Genomic DNA, 20,743 nt, shown 5'->3' with positions numbered 1-20,743 from the left:
TGCTTGGCATATTGAAGTGAGATATTGCTTGGCACATTCTAAAGGCTTTTCTTGGGCAAGACATAGCAAAGCATGTTGTGCTCGAGACATTTCATGCTTTCCTTTATTTCCAGATGACTTCTTCTGGAAGAAATGTTATCTTCTTCTAATAAACTTGCCATTATCTTCGGAGACAAATTTCAGGAAAGAAATAAAGAGTATTGCAATTACTGTCTTCCAGCTTACCCATGACTCAGACAGGTAAGCGCTTCTGTACTTCATCTTCTTCAAATTTAGTAAAGCAGTCAGGTGTGTCTTTTATGATGGCAGAAGTTGATTCCCTTTTAATTCTACCAGTCATTTTACCCTCCTTCTCCCTTCATTTTTCTCAATCCTCCTACATTACTAAGCTTTCACGAGGGATTGTTTGACTGACATTACAGTCAGCATTTTTATATAACTAAGAAGATTATATCATGGAATAAAGACATAAGCTAACTACTCCACTGATATAGCTCTTGAATTGATCTTGGGCAGTATGCACAAAGACCAATAAGTTGCGCTTGTATTTGGTCTTTTTTGGGTATTCTACTCGCCCATCCTCAAAAAAGTAATCTCTTGAATATTGGGTTAAACCATATGACATTGCTAATATTCAACCATTTAACTTAGAAAAATAGCAATTTCAGCTGGTTCAAACTAAATATAATTAGGAGAGTTTCTTCTTCTCTTCAGAGAACAATCAATTCCTTAAAAAAGAAGCAAGATTTGTGGGCCGCAAAAGAAGATTTCTGGAAAATAGGGCATTTAGCCTTGTCAAGGAGAGAACAGGCTTGTTCTCATCCCCATGCATAGGCTCCATCCAGACCATCTTGGGCCCTCTGAGCAAGCTCTGGGCTGGGAATGAAGTCTAGCTGACAACAATGGGTAAGCAAGGCCGTGGGGGCTTTCTGGTGATCATTCACACGGGATAGAAATAGTCTCAGTCTCTTAGTCCACTCAGAGACATTCATCCATATAGCCTTTTCCCAATCCTTGTCACCAATCTTCCAATTTTGTTTCTTTTAGGTCATGTTCAATTACTCAGATCTTTAGCCAGTGCCAAGGAATTCGTGTAGCTGCTGACCTCAGGCTATCTCCCTTTCCACACAAGGTAGGCAAAGGGATGTGCTGCTTGAAACTCTATTGTGAGAGGATTTCTCTTCATCATCCTTTTGAGCCATATGTGAGGGAGGCTATGTTCTGGTTATCTACCAATGCACAACAAACCACCCCAAACATAGTGTTATAAAACAACTATCTTATGATGCTTGTGGGTTCTGTGGATCTGGAATTCAGATGGGCACAGTAGAAATGGTACCACAATGTCTGGGGCCTCAGCTGGAACACTCAAAGGTTGGGACTGACTCCACAACTAGAGTCTGGAATCATTTCAGGCCATCTTCACTTACGTGTCTGGTGGTTACTGCTGGCTTTGGTGGGAACTCATCCAGGCTATCAGCTAGAACAGCTACACAGGGCCTCTCCATGTGGTCTCTCTGAGTAAGCTAGTCTGGGTTTCCTCACAGGATGAGCCAACTCCAGAGAATCAGGTAGAAGCTGTATCACCATTTATGACTTAGCCTCAGAGGTCACACAGCATCACTTCTGCCATAGTAATAAGCCTGCCCAGATTCAAGGGAAGGGAACATGGATTCCCTACCTCTCTCTGAAAGGAGTGTCAAAGGCCCATCTTAAAAAGAGTATGTGGGATGGGCAATATTGTCGCAGCTCATAAATGCTAGCTGTTATTATCAGGGAGTCCCAGACCATTTTGTTGAATGCAAATTGTTGAAATAATTATTCCCAATGATTGATTTTTACTTATTGAACATTTTTGAGCAATCTGGGATGATTTTTGCAACCTTTTATGTGCCTTTAAGCATTTTTGTTCATTTTTTTCAGAATTAGAGTAATTTTCACTCCATTTATTTTTAAAATTTCTAATTCTTTGAAAGCCTGTGTGTAGAGGTATCAGCTATCAGCTGGAAAAGTGGCCTTCCATCAAAGAAAACTGAGGTTTATTTTTCATTGACCTCAAACTATAACTAGCTACATTGATTAATGATGACCGAAAGTCCATGAAAATCATATGAGGACCAATGTTTAGATATAGTTTTTCTATCTTTCTTAAAATCCAGTAAGAGATTCCTGTCTCCTGTCTAGCGGCAAGGCAAACATCAGATCGATCTGCCTGCAGGCCAGCAGCGTAAGCAACCTCAAGCTTGTCCTTGCATTCACATTGTGGTTGCACATGCTTTGTACTACAGCTTCAGTCCCGACAGCAAACACTGTATGAATGCTGGCCACAAAATGTCATATACAGCTAAGAAAACTTTAAAAAATAAATGTTTATGCAAAGATAGTAAAAACATGTTAAGTAAATTAAGTCTGTGATGGTTGAAAATTAAAAGGATGAAAAGCTAATGAGAAGGTAGACAAAATTACTTTTATGACTGTTTAAAATTTGTGCAATTATTCTAGGTTGCACAGAAATTATAAAAACATGAACTGAATATTGTAAGTGTTAATTCATATACTAATTTGCTTACAGACAATTCATTTAGAGATAGAAGCAAATGTAACAATTTCTTACAGCATTTGCAAACCAGCATAGCAGGAATAAGTGGATGAGAATGAATTATAAATAAAAAACCAAAAAAGTAGTGTGTGTGTGAAGACTCAAACTTCTGGAGAAGAAATGGATACATATGCTTTAAAACATTTAAAGAACCATAAACCTACCCTGTGCTGTAATCTCTGTAAGGGGAAACACCATATCTGTCTTGTTCAACATTCTATCTCTATTTTATAAATATTTCTTTAATTATTAATGGTGTATCAAATTATCAATATTTGAAAAAAGCAAACTTGGAATATTCAGTTTAATTTTCAATCAATTTGTTTCTTTGACCAGTTGTGCTCAACCAAATATTTTCAACCAATTTATTGTCTATCAATCAACCTGGAGCCATGCTACGCAAAACACTATCATAAACAAAAAGGACTGTGAGATACAATTCCTGGCTTCATTTTTTTTGGAGGGGTAATTTATTTGAAGAGAAACTATGTGAAAAATTTCTTAAGATTTAAATAATAGGTCAAGACAACAATAGGAGATCTGTCAGAAGCCTCTCTATGATTAATTATTGAATCAATTGTAAACTTCCATTTCTTATAATGTGGTGTATAAGGTAATATTAACCATTCCAACACAAAACACCAAGAAATAATTGATGAAACATAATAAACATCCTTTTTAACATAAAGCTGAGATACGAGGAAACTAAGGGAATTCCCCTCAAAAACCAAAAATTGAGAGGAAAACTGAAAAAGGAAAGTTGTAAGAGGGGGGGAGTTAAAGCTCCTGCTGCTCAGGGTTTTCGAATGGTGGGTTTTGCTCGTTTCTGTAACCAAGAAGATTAGGTTAGAACTGCCAAATGAGGACAAGCACCTACATGTCAGTCCAGAGCAAAGCAGAATGACTGCCTAAAGCTATAACCTCCAAAGGGCTATGTCATAGTGAAAAGGTAGAACAGAAGCAAAATCTACCCACTGCCAGCAAGACAATCACCCTGTTCAGGTCCCCCACCTGAAAAGTTGGAACCTAAGTTTTGCACTCAGTTGTATTTCTGGCTCAAATATATACTCCCTTTATGGTCCAGTATACCCCACCTCATGAAATGAACATAAAAAGTAGTCCCCATCCAGTGATTCCCCTTGTAGAAGTAAACACCGATCTTGTCTGGAGAGTCAGTCACACCCTCAACCCAGACCACAAAAGATTCCTGCAGATAAAGCCACACTAAACATGAGCTCACCATCCAAAAAGAAAAAAAAATTAAGATACATTGGCAGCCAACACAACCAACAGTTAGATTAGGCCCTCAAGTCCTTTAGATGATGAGCTTATTAAATATGTACTATAAACTATGACTAAACCTATTCTCTAGGAAAAAACTATGATAAATATCAAGGCACTACCAAAAAGACCAGGCAGGCTTGAAAAATAACCAACTGATTTGCTTTGAAATGAAAAATTTAGTCATTAAAATACAAACTTGGTGGATAGATTAAATCACAGATTAGACAGAGCTAAAGGGTGAACTAGTGAAATGGAAGATAGAGCTGAAGAATTTACTCAGAAAGTAACACATTCTGGGAGTGTGAGAGCAATCACTTTAGACTGGCACAATCAGAGGATGCATTGTGAAGGAGGTGGACTTTTAGCTGAATCTTAAAGACTGTGTAAGAATGTGTAAAAGAAGGCATTTCAGAGGAGTGGCATGACAGAAGCCAAATTGCAGAGACTAAATTAAAAACTAGTTTAGGTCACAGTGAGTTGGCCACTTTGGCTGAAATGGAAAGTTTGTGTAGAGAAGTAGAGAGAGATAAAGGCTGATTATGAATGTTAGGGCCTATCCCTAAAGCCATATATGAAATGCTGTAATAATCACATAAAATTAATTTGTTTTTAAAACAAAGCAGACACATAATGTCTGCTATATTGATATTGTGGTCCTTTTGACACACAACACTCCAGCTTGCCCAGCTGCCCTCCAATGAGCATGCACTGTGCATACCTCCTTAAAACGGAGGGGTCTTAAAGTCACTCTTCCCCTTGCCTTCCCTCTCTCCACACAGAGGTACATTTCAAAAGATTTCAGGTTGAAATCTGAATGAAAGAGTAACAAATTCCATGAAACTTGTAGTTGTGCCAGGCTGAGGATGGTGTTAAGCAGTTTATAACGCTTCTTCTACAAAAAAAAAAAAAAAAAGCCTTTATGTTATCTCCTTAAATTAATTCCCCAAAGTATAGAAGGCTTTGTTAACTCTCAATTCCTTTCAAACATGATGGTAAAATGGATTCTAGCACTGGAAATTTAATAAGGCCTCAGAGGAAAAAGCGGATTTCAGATTCCCTAGCAAGGGGTGAACTCAGTTCCGGTGAATTATCCCCCTTGCCTTCTTTGCATGGCTTACACCTATACAAAAGAATGTAATATCCAGCCCTCCAACAGGGAAAAGGACAGACTCACCCTGTATAAAGTGGGAAAGGTATCAACTAAAATTTACCCATACAATTTCCGAGCAGACAGATTTGCACAAAGCTACTCACATTTGGCATTAGCAAGAAGAAAAAAAATATCGGGGAAACCATGGAACCATATTACAGCTAAATAAATGTCTGGAGAGATAGACAGATAAATCAATAATATAAGGAAGGTAGTTTTAAACAAAGGAACAGTAATAAATGAATGAATGAATAAATAAAAGACAGAAGGCCCCCTTCTAGAATCTGGAAGAATAAGATTTATTCTTATACTCATAATTTCTGTACTACAAATTATAAAAGACTTTGTAAGAATATAAATTCAATAAACAAGTAGTAGCAGATGAGATGATAAAACAACAGAGTGAGGAAAGTGAGATTGCAGAGGTTAAGAAATTTGTTTACCATTACACTTCTAAAAATTAATCTGAGACAGCAAGGAGAAGAATATTTTAGGGTTGAAAATAGGCATGGGAAAATATTTGAGATAGTCTCAGTACGTATATGCAGAAGCAAAAAGATAAATAGGAAAGATAGATATGGAAAACAGACAGGTAATCTAACATACTAGACAACTGTGTTCCTGAAATGCAGGTAAAAGGAAATATTAATATCAAAAGGGTATCCTTTGTACCAGGGAAAAAAGAGAAAACAAACGATATTCAATATTGAACTTCAAGTTTAAAAAACAAATTTCGGCGTGCAGGTAATTAAAAAAAAAAAGCAAGTCATCTATGAGGTAAGGAGGTGGAAGACTCAACTTTTCCACAGATTCATTAAGGTCGCCCAATGCAGCAAAGAAAAATATAGGATGCTCAGTTCAATTTTAAAATTTAGATGTAACATTTGGAACAGACTTATACTAAAAACATTCATTGTTCATCTGAAATTCAAATTTAACTGGGCATCCTGTATTTCATCTGGCAGTCTTAAGCTACATTTAATGTCAGAAAGCAATGGGATAATATCTGCAAAGTTAGGTGGGAAAGAAAATGGGACTCAAGAGTATTATACTCAGCTAACGGATCATTCAATTAAAAAGGCAACAGGCAGACATGAGAGAAGCAAGGAACATAACTTCTCAGTGAGGAAATTCTGTTAACCATGTGGATGATTAAAATAAAGAGCTCAGGAATGGAGAAGCCATGGTAAAGAGGATGCTGAATCTGGAAAGCTCTAGGGCAGTTCGATTTAGAGGCTGAGACATTGCCATCAGCTTTCAAAGTCTTTTCTTCTCTTGGTCTACCTTCCACTGGCAGCATCGTTCTCAGGACACTCTCTTCACATGGTTGCCTCCAGCAGCTCTAGACTGACCTCTTATCAGCTTGGCAACCTCAGTGGAAAGAGGGCACTTTTTCTTAAAAGTATTAAAAAAAAACTCCTGGCCCGATGCTCATTTGCTTTTATGGACTGGGCTATGCAATGAGCCCATCCCTAGATCAATTGTCATCACCATGGAAATAGGCTACTACTTTTATTGGCTAAGTCGTATCACCTGGAACCAGGGGTGGCGTCAGCACCAGATAAATCACTGAGAGTGGAGGAGGAACGGTCTCCCCAAAGAAATACAGGGTGCTGTGACCAAAAGATGGGAATGGATTCTGACCAGATCAGAAGATCAACTATTTTGTACACTATATTGTTACCTCTCCAACTAAAGTGTAAACTTCTTGAGAACTAGATCTCTGTATTACACTTTTTTTTTTTTTTTGCAGTACGCGGGCCTCTCACTGTTGTGGCCTCTCCCGTTGTGGAGCACAGGTTCCGGACGCACAGGGTCAGCGGCCATGGCTCACGGGCCCAGCCGCTCCACGGCATGTGGGATCTTCCCGGACTGGGGCACGAACCCGTGTCCCCTGCATCGGCAGGCAGACCCTCAACCACTGCGCCACCAGGGAAGCCCTGTATTACACTTCTTTTAATCTCACAGAATGACTGCCTCAGAGCTTTATTATAATGTAGGTGCTCAAAAATATTAATTTCCCTTGATATAACTAACTTCCTATATTTGCAAAATGAGGAGGTTGGAATACATGAACTCCAAGGTCCCTCCACCTTTAATAAAGCTCTGTGAAAAATTCCATGAGAACATATCATATGGGGCCCCACATTAAGTACTTTTGGTATACTCTATAGTAAAACATTTGAACATTTAGTTATAGGTATAGCTCATGATAGATCTTTTCCACTTCAGAAATGTCAAAGGTGTTACAAAGTCCTATTAGATTAGTGTATTCCCATATGTCTTCCTCAAGTCAATGATTCACAATATGATGGAATAGTTTTCCTAATCATGCAGAGATCTTTTCCTAATGTTCATATTTTTCATTGAAATATGTTTACTTCTCATCACTTCTAAGCCTCTAAACAAGAAATGAGAGTCTGACCTTCACCCATCCTCCTCCCATTTATGCCTACTTCAAAATGCACTATCTTGATTATTACCATCTCCCGTTTTGCTTAGTCAGAAACTCTACCACCTTCCTTCCTCCTCTCCTCCCCATCCAATTGTCCACCAAGTCCTATTAATTCTACTCCCTACATATATTTTAGATCTCTCCCCTACTCCAAATCCTTGCCATGACTCATTTCCTATAGTTACTACATATTCCTTCTATTGTACTTGTCATTTGAATATATGATGGTAAGAGAACAGGCTCCAGCCAGTTGGCCTGGTTCAAAGCCTGGCTCCAGGATTTACTTGTGTGACTCTAGGGGAGTTATATAAACCCTCTAAGCCTCAGCTTCCTCTTCTGTAAAATGAAGCTAAAAATAGTACCCCATAGAGTTATTGAGAACATCAGGTGAGTTAAAACATGTAAAACACTTAGACCGATGTCTGGCATGTATTTAGTAGGCATTACATAAATACTGACTATTATTATTGTTCTTGGTTTAATTTACAGCAATTAAAGTAGCCGATTCCTCCAGTATACTAGGAATGTATCAATGGCAGGGTAATGTGATTATTAGCAGTATATTTAAAACAGTAGCATTAGTATTTTAATCACTAGCTTTCAGCACAGTGTAGGGGCATTTAAAAATCTAGTTCAATGAATTTAGCTTGTCAGAATAAGACAGTTCTACACAGTAACCACTAGATGGAAGCAAAACCTTTTATAAGAATCAATTCTTACCAGAAATTGCTGCAGTGTACAAAGATCTACCGCTTTTGTCTCCTTTATTTGTACAACCTCATCGTCATCAACAACAAAAAACCACCCGAACCACCACCATCATCATCAACAACGGAAGCTACAACAAAGGCAGCTCATAAAGAGGTTCAGAACTTTGTATGTTGAACGCAATTCAGACTTAAGGTTTTGGAAAGTCTTTGCTGCAGAAATTAGAAATTATTAATCAAAAAATGCTGAAAATACCCTCATTGAACCAAAAGCCATCTGCCACCCACCCACATTTACATAACAAGAATCTCTGAAGGCTCATCATGGGAAAGATGTAGACTCCCAGCTCTCTGCAGAGCGACTGCAACATAATGACCAATTGTCCCTGTGAATGACACACCTCTCTTCACTTTTTAACAAGGAATTGTTGTTTTCCTATATTGTTTGGGATGGGGGTATCGTAGGTATTCAATGACTTAATTACTGGGTTTACTTTCCTCTGAGAATTTCTCTAGCTCATCTTCAAATGTGTTTTTGGTGTCTTTCATTTGCAGTAAAGGGATTCATTTCTTTCTCCCTTGCTTTTTCCAGGGGTCCTCAGCCTATTCTTTCTCCACGTGATTCTCACGTATGACATCCTCACATCAGTGACACTTCCTATTACATCACTGTCAGTATTATCACTTTATTGCCAGTAATGATTCTCAGTGCGGAGATGGTTGTGCACAGTTGGGATATCTCTAGCCTCAGATTCTGATGAGCTCCCAGAAGCTGTTAGTTTTGTCTAATTAGCAGCAATGAATTGACCCTCTCTCTTTCTCTTAGAGTGGGACTTGCTCTCTCTCATACCCTCAAATATTCCTGGACTCTTTCACTTTCTACTTTTCTTTTTTCCCCTCTCTCTTCTCTTTTCTCCCCCTTCCCATCTCCCATTCTTCATCTCCTCCCTCTTTGCTCTCCCTCTTAGAATTCTAATGATCTCCTTTCTATAATGCAATGCTATCTTAAACCTATAACAAGAGAACACCCATACAATATAAATTTGATCTCAGAAGTGAGAGAAGGTAGTTTTCTCGCATATGGAACACGTGTGTGCTATCTTGGTAGGAAAATATTATTTCTACTTAAAAGCAATGCTCAATCATTGCTGTCATCTGCCCATAATTGAATGAGAATCAGCCGAACGCAGAGCAGAGGCAAAGTGCAACGACCTACTTAGGATCAACTCAAATCACGTGGATGAAAAATGACTACAATTCCACTCTTCTCTTTCTTATCACAATCTCTGTCCAAGTGGAAAGAGGTTTTACTTGCCTGCTCATTTCTCAAATCAAACCTCCATCTGAGATTTAGACTTCTTTAAATGGAGTCCAGAACCTGAGCAGCTATGATTCAGGTTATCGCAGAGGAATTCAATTTCTCGCGATGCCCTCTTTTCTTCCCACAGAGCAGCCAACTGAGAAAGCTCAGGCAAGGAGCAGGAAGAAGGAATTCGGGTTACCCTCCTGGGGTAACAGCCGCTCTGTTCGCCCTAGTCACCAAACACATGCTGACCAGGTAGTGAAACAAACGTTTTCCTTAATAAAGAGTTGAAGGAATTTCAAAGGAGGAAAGCACGTTTCTGTATTCCCCTGAGGGCAACATGAATTCTGCTAAGTATTTCAATTTCAGAATACACAAATGTAGAGAGAGTCTCTTCTATACCCGTGTGCTTGCTGCCTGGCACAAAATGTACACACAGCTACAGACGTCTGGGTTTCTTCTCACCAGGGGCTGGTGGAGATTCTCCAAGCACGTGGGTGTAGCTGTGGCAGTGTGATCTTCCTTCCCAGCTCATCGCTGGCCTCATGCTTGACTTATGTAATGTCGTCTGTTTGCTGATGGGCTCCCGCTTGATTGGCTCAAGAGTGGGTACTGCAAAACTTGTGCTCAGTCCCCGTGAGTGCTAGATTCAGACAGCTGATTTGATTTTGTATTTCTCCTGCACCAAGAGGTTAAACTGAGTATCGTTAAGGAAATAAATGTGGGTGCCTGTGCATCGCGTGGTGAGGAATGATTGGGATGAATAACGGCGGTAGTTTAGGTGGTCTGAATTATGCGTGGGTGGGTGAGGAGAGTGAAAAAGGAGAAGCAGGGAAGGGAATTATAAGGGAAAACTCTCTCTCTACTAGCAGCTAACCGTAGATCACTGGAATTCGTTCCTTATCACACGTAAGCAGGAACCAAGGAATGGAGTATGGCTGAGTGGAATGCCTAATAAAGGAGTTGGCTTTCTCTCACTGCCCTTTCAATCTAAATACTTAAGATATGCAGCAGCTCGCAGGGCTTTTACAAGGAGGCAAAAAGAGCAGAAGGACAAGAGTCATCAGTGGAGGATTTGCCACTGAAGGCATAGCTTATTGTACTGTGTTAAAAAAAACTTCATTCGTTTTTAGTCAAAACATTTTAAAAAAAAGAATTTCTATTTGCTCTGGCATCCTTGTCCATCTTTCCAAATTGAAGCGACCTCACACTGCTTCCGACTATTTTGGTGAGGGTTTAATGTAAACAGCCAAAACGTTTACACCGCTGCCCCTTCCGAGTTGCTTTATTTTCTCTTTTCTATAAATATGCCCAGCAACAAGGTATTTGGAGAGCTCCCCAAGTAACAGAAGAAGTGTTTTGAATTTCCCTTGTGCAAACCTCCATGAGAACTAACACAGCTCTCAGTGGGTCCTCCATAACCGCTAACTTAGGACTATAAAGTTGAACATTAATGAGTTCTCTATAGATCTTCTCCCTCCCCAACGCCCCCCCATAAAAAATTCTTTTTGGTATGGTAATTTTGTTTACTTCTCCCGAGAGCCAGTCGTTACCGAAATTCATCACCAGAGGGCGGACTTTCACAGAAAATACGCCAGTTCCCTGCTCTGGCTGATCGCGTCTCCCATTTGCAGGGTGGAAGAAACAGGTTTTATTCGGAGGTATTTTCAGTTCAAATTCAAGTTCTAGAACTTTGGTTTATTATTAGCCTGTTCTCTTACTTGAGTGGAAGGGAAGAGAGAAAAACAGGTCTGTCTGCAACCGTTGTATTCCACCCCAGTTCAGGGATGGCCTCAGAAACTGTTTTCAAAGATGATCAAAAAGAGCCTGATCACGTAGGGATGTGAGAGCACAGGCTGCGGCCTCTCTCAAATGACAAATCGTTTCACGTTACTCAAGAAACCACAAAAGATTCACACCCACCCTCGCCTCCCCCAGGCCTTGTCCTTTTGCAAGTGATTTGCAATCCCAGACAAGTATTATATAACGATGAAGCAGAAGCCTGGAGCTTTGGCTTTGTTATTTCTTTCGGAGAAAAGACATTAAAAAAAAAACCCTGTTATTACAGCACTATCCTAAATGCCTGTGAGAAAAACATTTCTTAGAGTCGTTAGAAACGTGGGGCGGTGGAATTGATCAAAATTTGCATCAGTGCTAAAAACTGTGACCATCTACAATTGTCCAAAGGGGCAGTTTGAATGAAAAGACACAGTTTGGTGGGGTGGATGGAAAAGCTACAGACCTGAAGCTGGGAAAGCCCGGGATCTAACCCTAGCTGAGGGCTAACTAGCTAGCTGAGCACCCTTTAGTTACTTAACTACTCTGGGCCTCAGGTCTCAGATCAGGTGATTAGATGATCTCAGAATTCCTTCCATTCTAACAAGTTGTTCTTCTTCCAAGAACAAATGTAGATGACATTATTAATTTGACTCCTCATGGAGAATACAGTAGCACTCATTAATAAATCAAGCATTTTGCAGGGTATTATAATATTTCAACCTTTCTGAAGTACTCTATATTTCATATCTATGAAAATAGCCCATCATTTAGCAATCATTTCTTTAGTGTTTTAATGGCAATGGACCCTGGAGCATTTAAGTTCAGGGAATGCTAGAAAAGCACTGTGGTATGGCAGGGAAAAAAAAAACAGGCTTAGGTTTGGATCCTGGATCTGCCTTTTATTTGTTATATGCCCTTGGACAAGTTGTTTAACCATCTGGACTTCTGATTTTTTTTTCTTCTTTTTCTGAGAAGGGGGCAAAGTGATGAGGGGATGAAAAATGTTGGAAGGAAAGTTTGAGGAAAATGATGCAAGTGGATGCAACACTAATTTGGGACTCACAGGAAAGAGAATAAGATGAATTTTAATCTCCCCTACCTGCTTGGGCCAGCTAGAACCCTCTCTCCCAGACCTGGCTATTATCAATCTAACTTAGCCACTTTCCATTCCTCTGTGTGTCTGGTATCTAAAGCCTATAAAACTTGGGGCACACAGGAATGGGTGCGCTGGAAGTGCCAATGAATACACCCATGGGCTTTTGATTTTTAAACTGCAAGAATCTCTTATGGTTATAGTGGGAAATAATGGGCTAACCAGATGGCTGGGCTCATAGCGAGCTATCAATATATGGGAACTCTTTAGTATTATTAATATTTGTCATTACTACTAAAATGCCCAACCTATAAAATTATTTAGAGAGTTATTTAACCTCAAAGAACTATGCAATATTTAGCTCTTTTGGTTAGGTTTACTAACTTAGGAACTTTAAAATTACAAAATCTTGAATGAAGAAATTTAAGGAAGGCCAAGGTGGAGTGGGGGAGTAGGGAAGGGCTGGATTGGGAGTTTGGGATTAGCAGATGCTATGTATAAGTGAATCACTTTGCTGTGCACCAGAAACTAACACGACATTGTAAATCAACTATACTTAAATAAAATAAATTTTTAAGAAAGAAATTTAAGGAGGGGTTTTTCAGAGATAGGATCCTGTCTCTGAAAATGACCTCATCTTGGTCTCCGAAAGTTGGAATTTGGGGACTATTAGAGTATGTAGTCTTTGCAGCCTAAGGAGACAGTGTGAGAAATCTTTTATTGTGGGAGGGTAGCGCTGGCGAGAAGAGAGTTCTGGTGTGCAGTGGTGGAAGGGTAGGTGGAGGTCCTGCTGTTTCTGGTGGTAGCAGCCTCACAGTCATTCTTGTGACTCCCTGAAAGTTCCTATTGCCCAGCTAGAGACAGCAAAGAGAGGATTATGGAAGAAAAATGGTGAAAGCCAGTGCTGAGAGATCCCAGTTGGTTAAGCTGAGTCCAGAGGCTGGCGTGTGAAGCGGTGTAATTGAATGTGTGTGCCCAGGGGATGGGGATTTCTGTCTTTCCTTTTTTAGTTCCCAGGGCCATATATGTGAATAGCAGACACTCCTGGTGCCCTGGCCACACCCCTCAGTACTCACCTCTACTTGCTGTAGGCTGCTTTCTATTGAATGTCTGTGACTGTGTCTGAGGTCTTTTTCTGATTGGGGAGCATGCTTAGTCTGTGCTCAGAGCAAGCTTCGAGTGCCCCCAACAGCAGCTCTCAACCAATAACAGACATAGAAGTTGGTAGAGAAATATCTCAGTTTCGTAGCCTACTGGTTGGATGAACTCTGAGGCGTGCTCTATAGTGCTCTAGGCTGCCTCCCAGAGTTCCTCAGAGGATGCACGTGCTTTATTGGCTTTCTTCCCTTCCCTGTACCACCCCTTCCCTCCCCTCTTGGTGTGGATAGAGCACTGGCACTCTAATCCTTGTTTCTGGGTCTGCTTCTGGGAGAACCCAACCTAAGACACCGGACATAGGCTTCTATTTCAAAATTTATATGTGATTTTCTGCATACGGAACATGAGTTATGGTGCCATGTGGATCTAGGTCTGAAAGTGGGTCCTGCCACATAGCTTTGTGACCTTGGGTCAAGTTCTTTAACCCCTCCAAGTTTTGATTTGCTTGTCTGAAAAAGAGGTGTAATAATACCTAGTCATTGGAGTGATGTGAAGTGCCTGGCACAGTGTCTGGCTCACAGTCTAAGCTTTTAAATAAATATCGTCAATCGCTGACTGTCATTGTTCTTATTTCCCCTCCTAATGTACATAGGAGACCTCTTACATTGGCTGCAAAAGATGTCTTCTGGGGAAATCAGAAGAGAAAAATGATTTGTACCCTTTTCATTCCTATGGCAGAACATAATTTCCTCGGGAGCAATAAGCTTCATTTAAAAAAATGCTATATGAGCAGGAAGAAATGGAGACACAAAAAAGAAATGCCAGTGAAAGTGATCTGTCCCAGCTGGGTTCTGAACATGATAGGTGTGCAAGTGGGAGCTAGAACAGTGAACAAAGCAGCATCTGAGGTGTTATTTTTAGAACCTGGAGAAGCTCGAAAGAAGTAAGAGGGGAAATATGCAGCATTTATGTAACACATTTCCAAGTAGCTCTGAAAGGAAGTTTTATATTTAATGGAGTTGTTAACAATTAGGATTGAAAGCCTAAAATAGAAATAAGAACACTTAGCAACCTTGGGAGTATTTTGTTGGGTCTGAGGTAGAATATTACCTTTGGAGAAGTTGTATGCAGCGATAGGTAATATACATGGAAATTAACATAGCACTGTTATTCAAGTTATGTTTGATTATAAGACTCTTACTAATGATTTTTCTCCATCCTATTGACTGAACCGTATCTCTCTCTACATGACAACACCAGCCTTCCTTGCCAATCAGCCTATCTCTTCTTTGTCTTCCCTTTAATAAAACAGCGTTTTCAACTTCAGTGCTTTGGCTCATGTTGCTTCCCTACTCGAGCATGCCCTTCTGCTTACTTTCCTCCTACAGGAGTTCTATCTTTCTTCAAATTTCTTCTGCTTCTGGGAGCCCCAGAGACTCTTTGCTTTGACTTATGGCACTAGAAAGAGAATCTGGGTCCATGTCATGAAGGGCTTTGGATGCTGTTGTCTTCAGCTTATAGAAGTGGAAGCCAATGGGAGCCAACGTGCGTCTTAGGAAGATATGAATAACAGTGGCAGCAGTGTGAATGGCAGCTTCAGAGAGGAAGAGACTGGCACAAGATCGGAAGGCTACTGTGATGGCTTAGGTGCAAGGACGTCGAGATATATACGAGGCAAAATAGAGCCAAAGGGCAGAAGGGATGACACTGAGAGACCTCTGGTGTACTAATTTTAAAAAATCCGATGGCCAGTTAGATGTGGGGAATGGGAAGCATAGAGAGTAAAAGGTTACTGTGGGGGGCTTGAGGTTTCCACAGATTTGTGGAAGGCAGTGATAGAGGGCAACGAGTGGACACGGAAGAGGTAAGAATTTTATTTGGATGTGTGCTGCTTGGCCATTCATTTGCAGCTATCCCAGTGTGCAACCAGAGAAGTGAGTCTGAATGTAACCCAGCAGGACGCTATGGGGCCTTCCCGGGGTAGACCCTACCCCCATATCCTCTGCTTTAGCTCCTCTCTGAAGTACCTAGATAATAGTAGTTGATGCAAATTTCCTGAGTTGTTTTGCAGATGTGAAAACCCCCCACCAAATGGAAGATGTTAACTACTTGATGACCATGAGCACATCGCCCCAGGCCTCCTGGAGCCTAAGGACTGATAACGTGAACCCCTGTGACACCACCTGTACCCTCACCATCAGCCAGTCAGAGAACTGCTCACGAGCTGATCACACACCCTGCGACCCCCTCTCACCTGGCTTTTAAAAATGCTTTGACAAAACCCTTCTGGGAGCTTGGGGAGTTTTAGAGCATGAGCAACCTGTCTCCTTGCACGGCCCTGCAATAAACCTTTCTCTGCTCCAGACTCCGACGTTTCAGTTTGTTTGGCCTCGCTGTGCGTTGGCCACATGGACTTGCGCTAACATGAACTCCCAGACAAGGACAGAGGGAGTGATGTAGATGACCAAGTTTTGGGAGACTACCTAATGAAATTACTGGGAAAGAATGAGTAAGAAAATACGTGGTCTTCAGCAAAAGCAATAGGAAAATCCAATATTTAAAAGGTTAATGAGGGAAGAGCAAACAGCAAGTGAGAATGAGGACCAGTGTGAGAGGCAGAAGGGGATCAGTGTGTAGACAGACGCTGAGAGAGGCCTTTCTAAAGGAAGGGGCTGCTCAACACTGTGAAACCTGCAAAGCCATCACGAGATGAGAACTGAGGAAAGCCTATTTGTTTGACATGTTGGTGACCAACAACAGTTGCTAGGTAGAGGTAGGTGTAGAAATGGGGTTACAGGAGACTGAAGAGGCTGTGAGATGGGAGAAGGGGAGCGAGTGAGGACTTTTGACAGTGAAGGGTCACAGCTGAACCAAAGCTAGAAACGATGAACCAGGATCATGTCTATGTGTCGAACCAGTCTCTGTGCTGACCTCTGCTAAATGCTGATTTGGTCCTATTGTCTAAGTCTGTCAAGATCAAGAGAGAGGCTGGACTGTGGCAAAAACGGAATCAAAACCTCCCAGGGCAATGAGTCCTGCCAGGTACTGTTACAATGAATTGTTTAAAAAGTAGAACAAGACAATCGAAAGGTGTCTCCTGCTTTGTGTGAGCCAAATTTCCTTTTGTTCCTTATCACAGTGGGGAGGAAAATATATTCATGCCCTAAATGCTCAATGGTGTAAGCAGGGATATAATTTGCATATACAGCCCAGGTAATGCTATGGGGAAAATTGTACCTGAAGTCTTAATGAGGAAATTTAAGCAGATGTGATGGAAGAATTAAAACTAATGTTAGCCTTTGTAGCCACTCAATTCCAAGCACAGCAATGTCTTCTTTAATGCATGTGAGGAGAATTTGATGACTAATTAAAAGGAACAGGCAGCCTAGGTGTTGGGGTAGTGGTGAGGTCCTTGACTCTATAAGAGCTGATGATAGGAGGAAAAGAGGACTTCTTTGCATAAATTACATTTTAGAGAAAATACTGGTTTTCCAATTTAATTTGACTTACAGTTTTGGAGTGCCTGTGATGTCACAGGCACCATACTCTCAGCACTGAGGGCATAAAGAAGGATGAGACACAGTCTTTTTTCTAAAATGGCTATGTCTCTGCCCTAGATGTGCAGTGCCTAGAGGTCCAGCGCCTAATCAAGTCAAGTCTAACTTCTAAAAAATATTGGGATAAACTATAGTAAAAGTTTGTTTAAAAAAATTGAATCTGGACAACGATCATCAATGGATACCATACCGAAAAGAGAGGTGACCAGATATTATATGCCTCCTTATGAAAGTGCAAAATACACATATGAAGTTTTTCTTGTCTAAATATCAAACTAGAATCTGATCAAGCCTCTAGATGAAACTATCAATTTATAGGGAACAGAGGATCACATTAAGCGATACCATAGGGATGCAATTAGCAAAATCTAGACTGTCAAAGTCTAAGGACAAGCAACATGCTTTCTTCAACAGCCAACCTGCACTGAAAAATGAGAGAGAGAGAGAGGTTTAGAAGGTAAAGATTGAGAGAGTATTGAAAGACATATCTACTAACTTACTAATTGCAAAATATGGACCTTATTTTGATTCTAACTCAAATTGTAAAAAGTATGAGATTAGGGGGAATTTGAACACTTAATGGATATTTAATGTTATTAAGAAGTAATTATTAACTTTTTAGTGGGAATAATGACATTATGTTTATGTTTTAGAAAAAGAATCATTGTTTAAAATGATCACCTGCTGAAATAGCTAAGGATAAAATAATTTGATGTCTAGGATTTGTTTCAAAATAATCTAAAAGGAGGGGGGAAGTGGATAGGGGCATGTAAGAAACACAATTGGCCATGAGTCGATAACTTTTTCAACTGGGTTATGGGTACAAGGGGGTCCCTTTCAACTTTTATTTGTTTAAAATTTTCCATAATAAAAAGTTTTTAAAAGCTGACAAAAATAGGTCTAGCATCATTCAAGATGATTAAGAATTAAATTTAGATTTTTTCCCCCAATCTGTGTACTAGTTATAGAGCTACTGTGGCAGGTACAAGGCACTTTTGTTCACATGGGATGGGAAGGATGACAAATTTAGCTGCATTTCCCATGGCTTGAATTGAGACATCACTGGCATCCTTTTATCTGTTTTTCCTTTCATCTTGAAGATGTTGCTTCAGATGGTGATGTGAGTTTTGGCATTGAGTGGGCTGAGAGGAGTGTTACTGTGTGGCAAAACAAACTCAGAAACAGGGAGTATGGGGAAAAGAAGGGGATGCTCTGCCCTCACATTACCCAAGTCTCTTCCCCCTCCCCCCATTTTCCTGGGAGAACATTAGATTCTTTAAATGCAGTGAGAAGGGATACTCCAGTCACTTAAGCTTGGGCTGAAGATATTTATAAAATAGAATTGAAATCATCCTCATCATCTTCATCGTTATCTCATCATTTATTAAGTGATTTCCCACATGCTAGAATGTGCTAAATATTTTACAGGCAGTCTAATTTACCCCTCACAACTCCTATATGAATTTATTATTACAGTTGTTATTTTACATCTTACAGACTTGAAGAAGATAAGTGTTCTGTGCAGGGCCAGACAGTCAGTGGCAGGGCCAGGTTTCTAAATCTAAAGCCTTTGTGTAACTGAGCAGGACCCTGTGGGGTCTTCCCAGGACAGGCCTTCCGCCATATTCTCTGCTTCAGCTCCTCTCTGAAGTACCTAGATAATAGTATTTGATGCAAATTTCCTGAGTTGTTTTGCAGATGTGAAAACCCCCCACCAAATGGAAGATGTTAACTTCTTGATGACCACAGAGCACATCGCCCCAGGCCTCCTGGAGCCTAAGGACTGATAATGTGAACCCCTGTGACACCACCTGTTCCCTCACCATCAGCCAATCAAAGGACTGTGCACCATCTGATCACGTAGCCTGCGACCCCCCCCCACCCCCCCATCCCGACCTGGCCTTTAAAAATGCTTTGCCGAAACCCTTTGGGGAGCTCGGGGCTTTTTAGGGCATGAGCCACCTCGTCTCCTTGCACGGCCCTGCAATAAACCTTTCTCTGCTCCAAACGCCAATGTTTGAGTTTGTTTGGCCTCACTGTGCATCAGGCACACGAACTTGCATTAACATTTGCTCTTTATTGCAACACCAAATGCCTCTTAGCCTTTCCCTTCTAGATCTTAGGAGTTCTCATGAGGCAACGCAACAGATTTAGAAGGTCACCATTTCTCTAACTTTTCTGCTTTTTATAAATTTGTAAGTTCTCCAAATGCTATTTCAGTAGGGACCCTGGCTCTTTGAACAGAAGTCTCCAGAAGCTCTGTATGGTGCCTAGCCATTGTGCACAAATAGCTCACACTTTAGATATGAATTTTCCAAAATTATCTTTGGCCCACAATGGGGCTCACTGTTCAGGAGAAACGTGTTAGTTTGTGGCCGGCTCACAGTGTCCAGGCTTTGGAAATCCGGCTGTATCTCACTGGGTACAGAATTACCAGGACATAGGGTACTTCCCTTGTGGAAAACTGTCCCCCATAATCTGCATTTGAATCTGTGATGTATTTTGCACACAGGTTTATAGAATGAATCTAATATGTTATCATTAGAATTATCCCATCTAAAAATCCGACTGCAGGAGATGATAGGGTTTACAATGTAAGCTTTGGAATCAGACAGGTCTAATTAATACATACAACTTAATAGGCCTATGGCTTTGGGCAAATTATTTAACTTTTCTGAGGTTTAGTAAAATGCAGATCATAATCTAGTACATTATTGTTGTGAGGATTACAGGGTATGGCAGGGAGCCTAACATATAGTATGACCTCAATAAATGGCTGCCCTTGTGGGTGTGTTATCCTTTACTATTATTTTTGTTATTTCTTTGGTATCTAGCCATTGACTTTAAGGTTGAGAATGTTCTCTGTGAAAAGAGCCAAATATCCAGATGTCAGTTCTGGGGAAGGGAGAGAGTTTGGGGAAGTGGAGAGCGGGCAGGACGAAGACAAATTTAGGAGAAAGGTTAATAAAAAAAAAAAAGTGTGGTTCAGTAACATTGTGGATTCTGATTTAGCCAGGGAGAGCAAACTCAGAGGTGAACTTCTCTCCCTTCCTTCATAATTGTTCCTTAGGAAAGTAGGAATTGCCACCCTCTATTTGAGTCTTTATAAGTCTGATTAATTTTGTTTGAATGAAAAGTACCATTTGGGGAGGAACATTAAAACAACCTAAATCAATACTAATTTGGAAAGTTTATACAGGTCTCTCTACAGATTAGGTAAAATGAAAGAAAAGAAATGTAACAGATTTAGTAATTATAACTGGGATCATGACTCCACCACAATCATTTGATATTATAGTAAACAAATCTTTTAGTCATTGCTTTATGGAGCGATATATTAAGGTGCTCCATTGAAGAGATGGTGATTATAATACTCATAGCATAAATAAATTTTTAAAAAGGCGTGCAAAGGGGTATTTTAATTTCAGACAGAATTCCCAACAATCTCATCATATATGAAATCAAAAGATGCTGTATGTCAAGAGCTCAGAATGACTTGAAACTGACGCTGTTAAACATAACTATAGTGACAATAAAGATACCGAGGCATAGCTATATAAACCTGTCCAAGATGAATAAAATGTTTCCTGACCCGTGAGTTTGGAAAAAAAAGCAATATTTTAATAATACATTGCTTTATTTAATTTGTGATATTATACATATGTGTGAAAATTTTAAAGTACAATATTATAGTAAGTTTGTGCAGCCACTGTGGAAA

At 40.2% G+C, this 20,743-nt stretch overlaps 1 long non-coding RNA gene across 1 annotated transcript; it reads left to right on the top strand.

Moving 5' to 3' along the window:
* Positions 1 to 796: 796 nt before the first annotated feature.
* Positions 797 to 6,910, top strand: LOC132417977 (uncharacterized). Its single transcript, XR_009517958.1, has 3 exons — positions 797 to 906; positions 1,048 to 1,132; positions 6,787 to 6,910. It is a non-coding gene; the product is annotated as an uncharacterized lncRNA (long non-coding RNA).
* Positions 6,911 to 20,743: the final 13,833 nt, after the last annotated feature.

The sequence above is a fragment of the Delphinus delphis genome, chromosome X, assembly GCF_949987515.2.
Source record: "Delphinus delphis chromosome X, mDelDel1.2, whole genome shotgun sequence".
NCBI lineage: Eukaryota > Metazoa > Chordata > Mammalia > Artiodactyla > Delphinidae > Delphinus > Delphinus delphis.
Note: the sequence above shows the minus strand (reverse complement) of the source record. Positions and strands in the feature narration are given on the sequence as shown.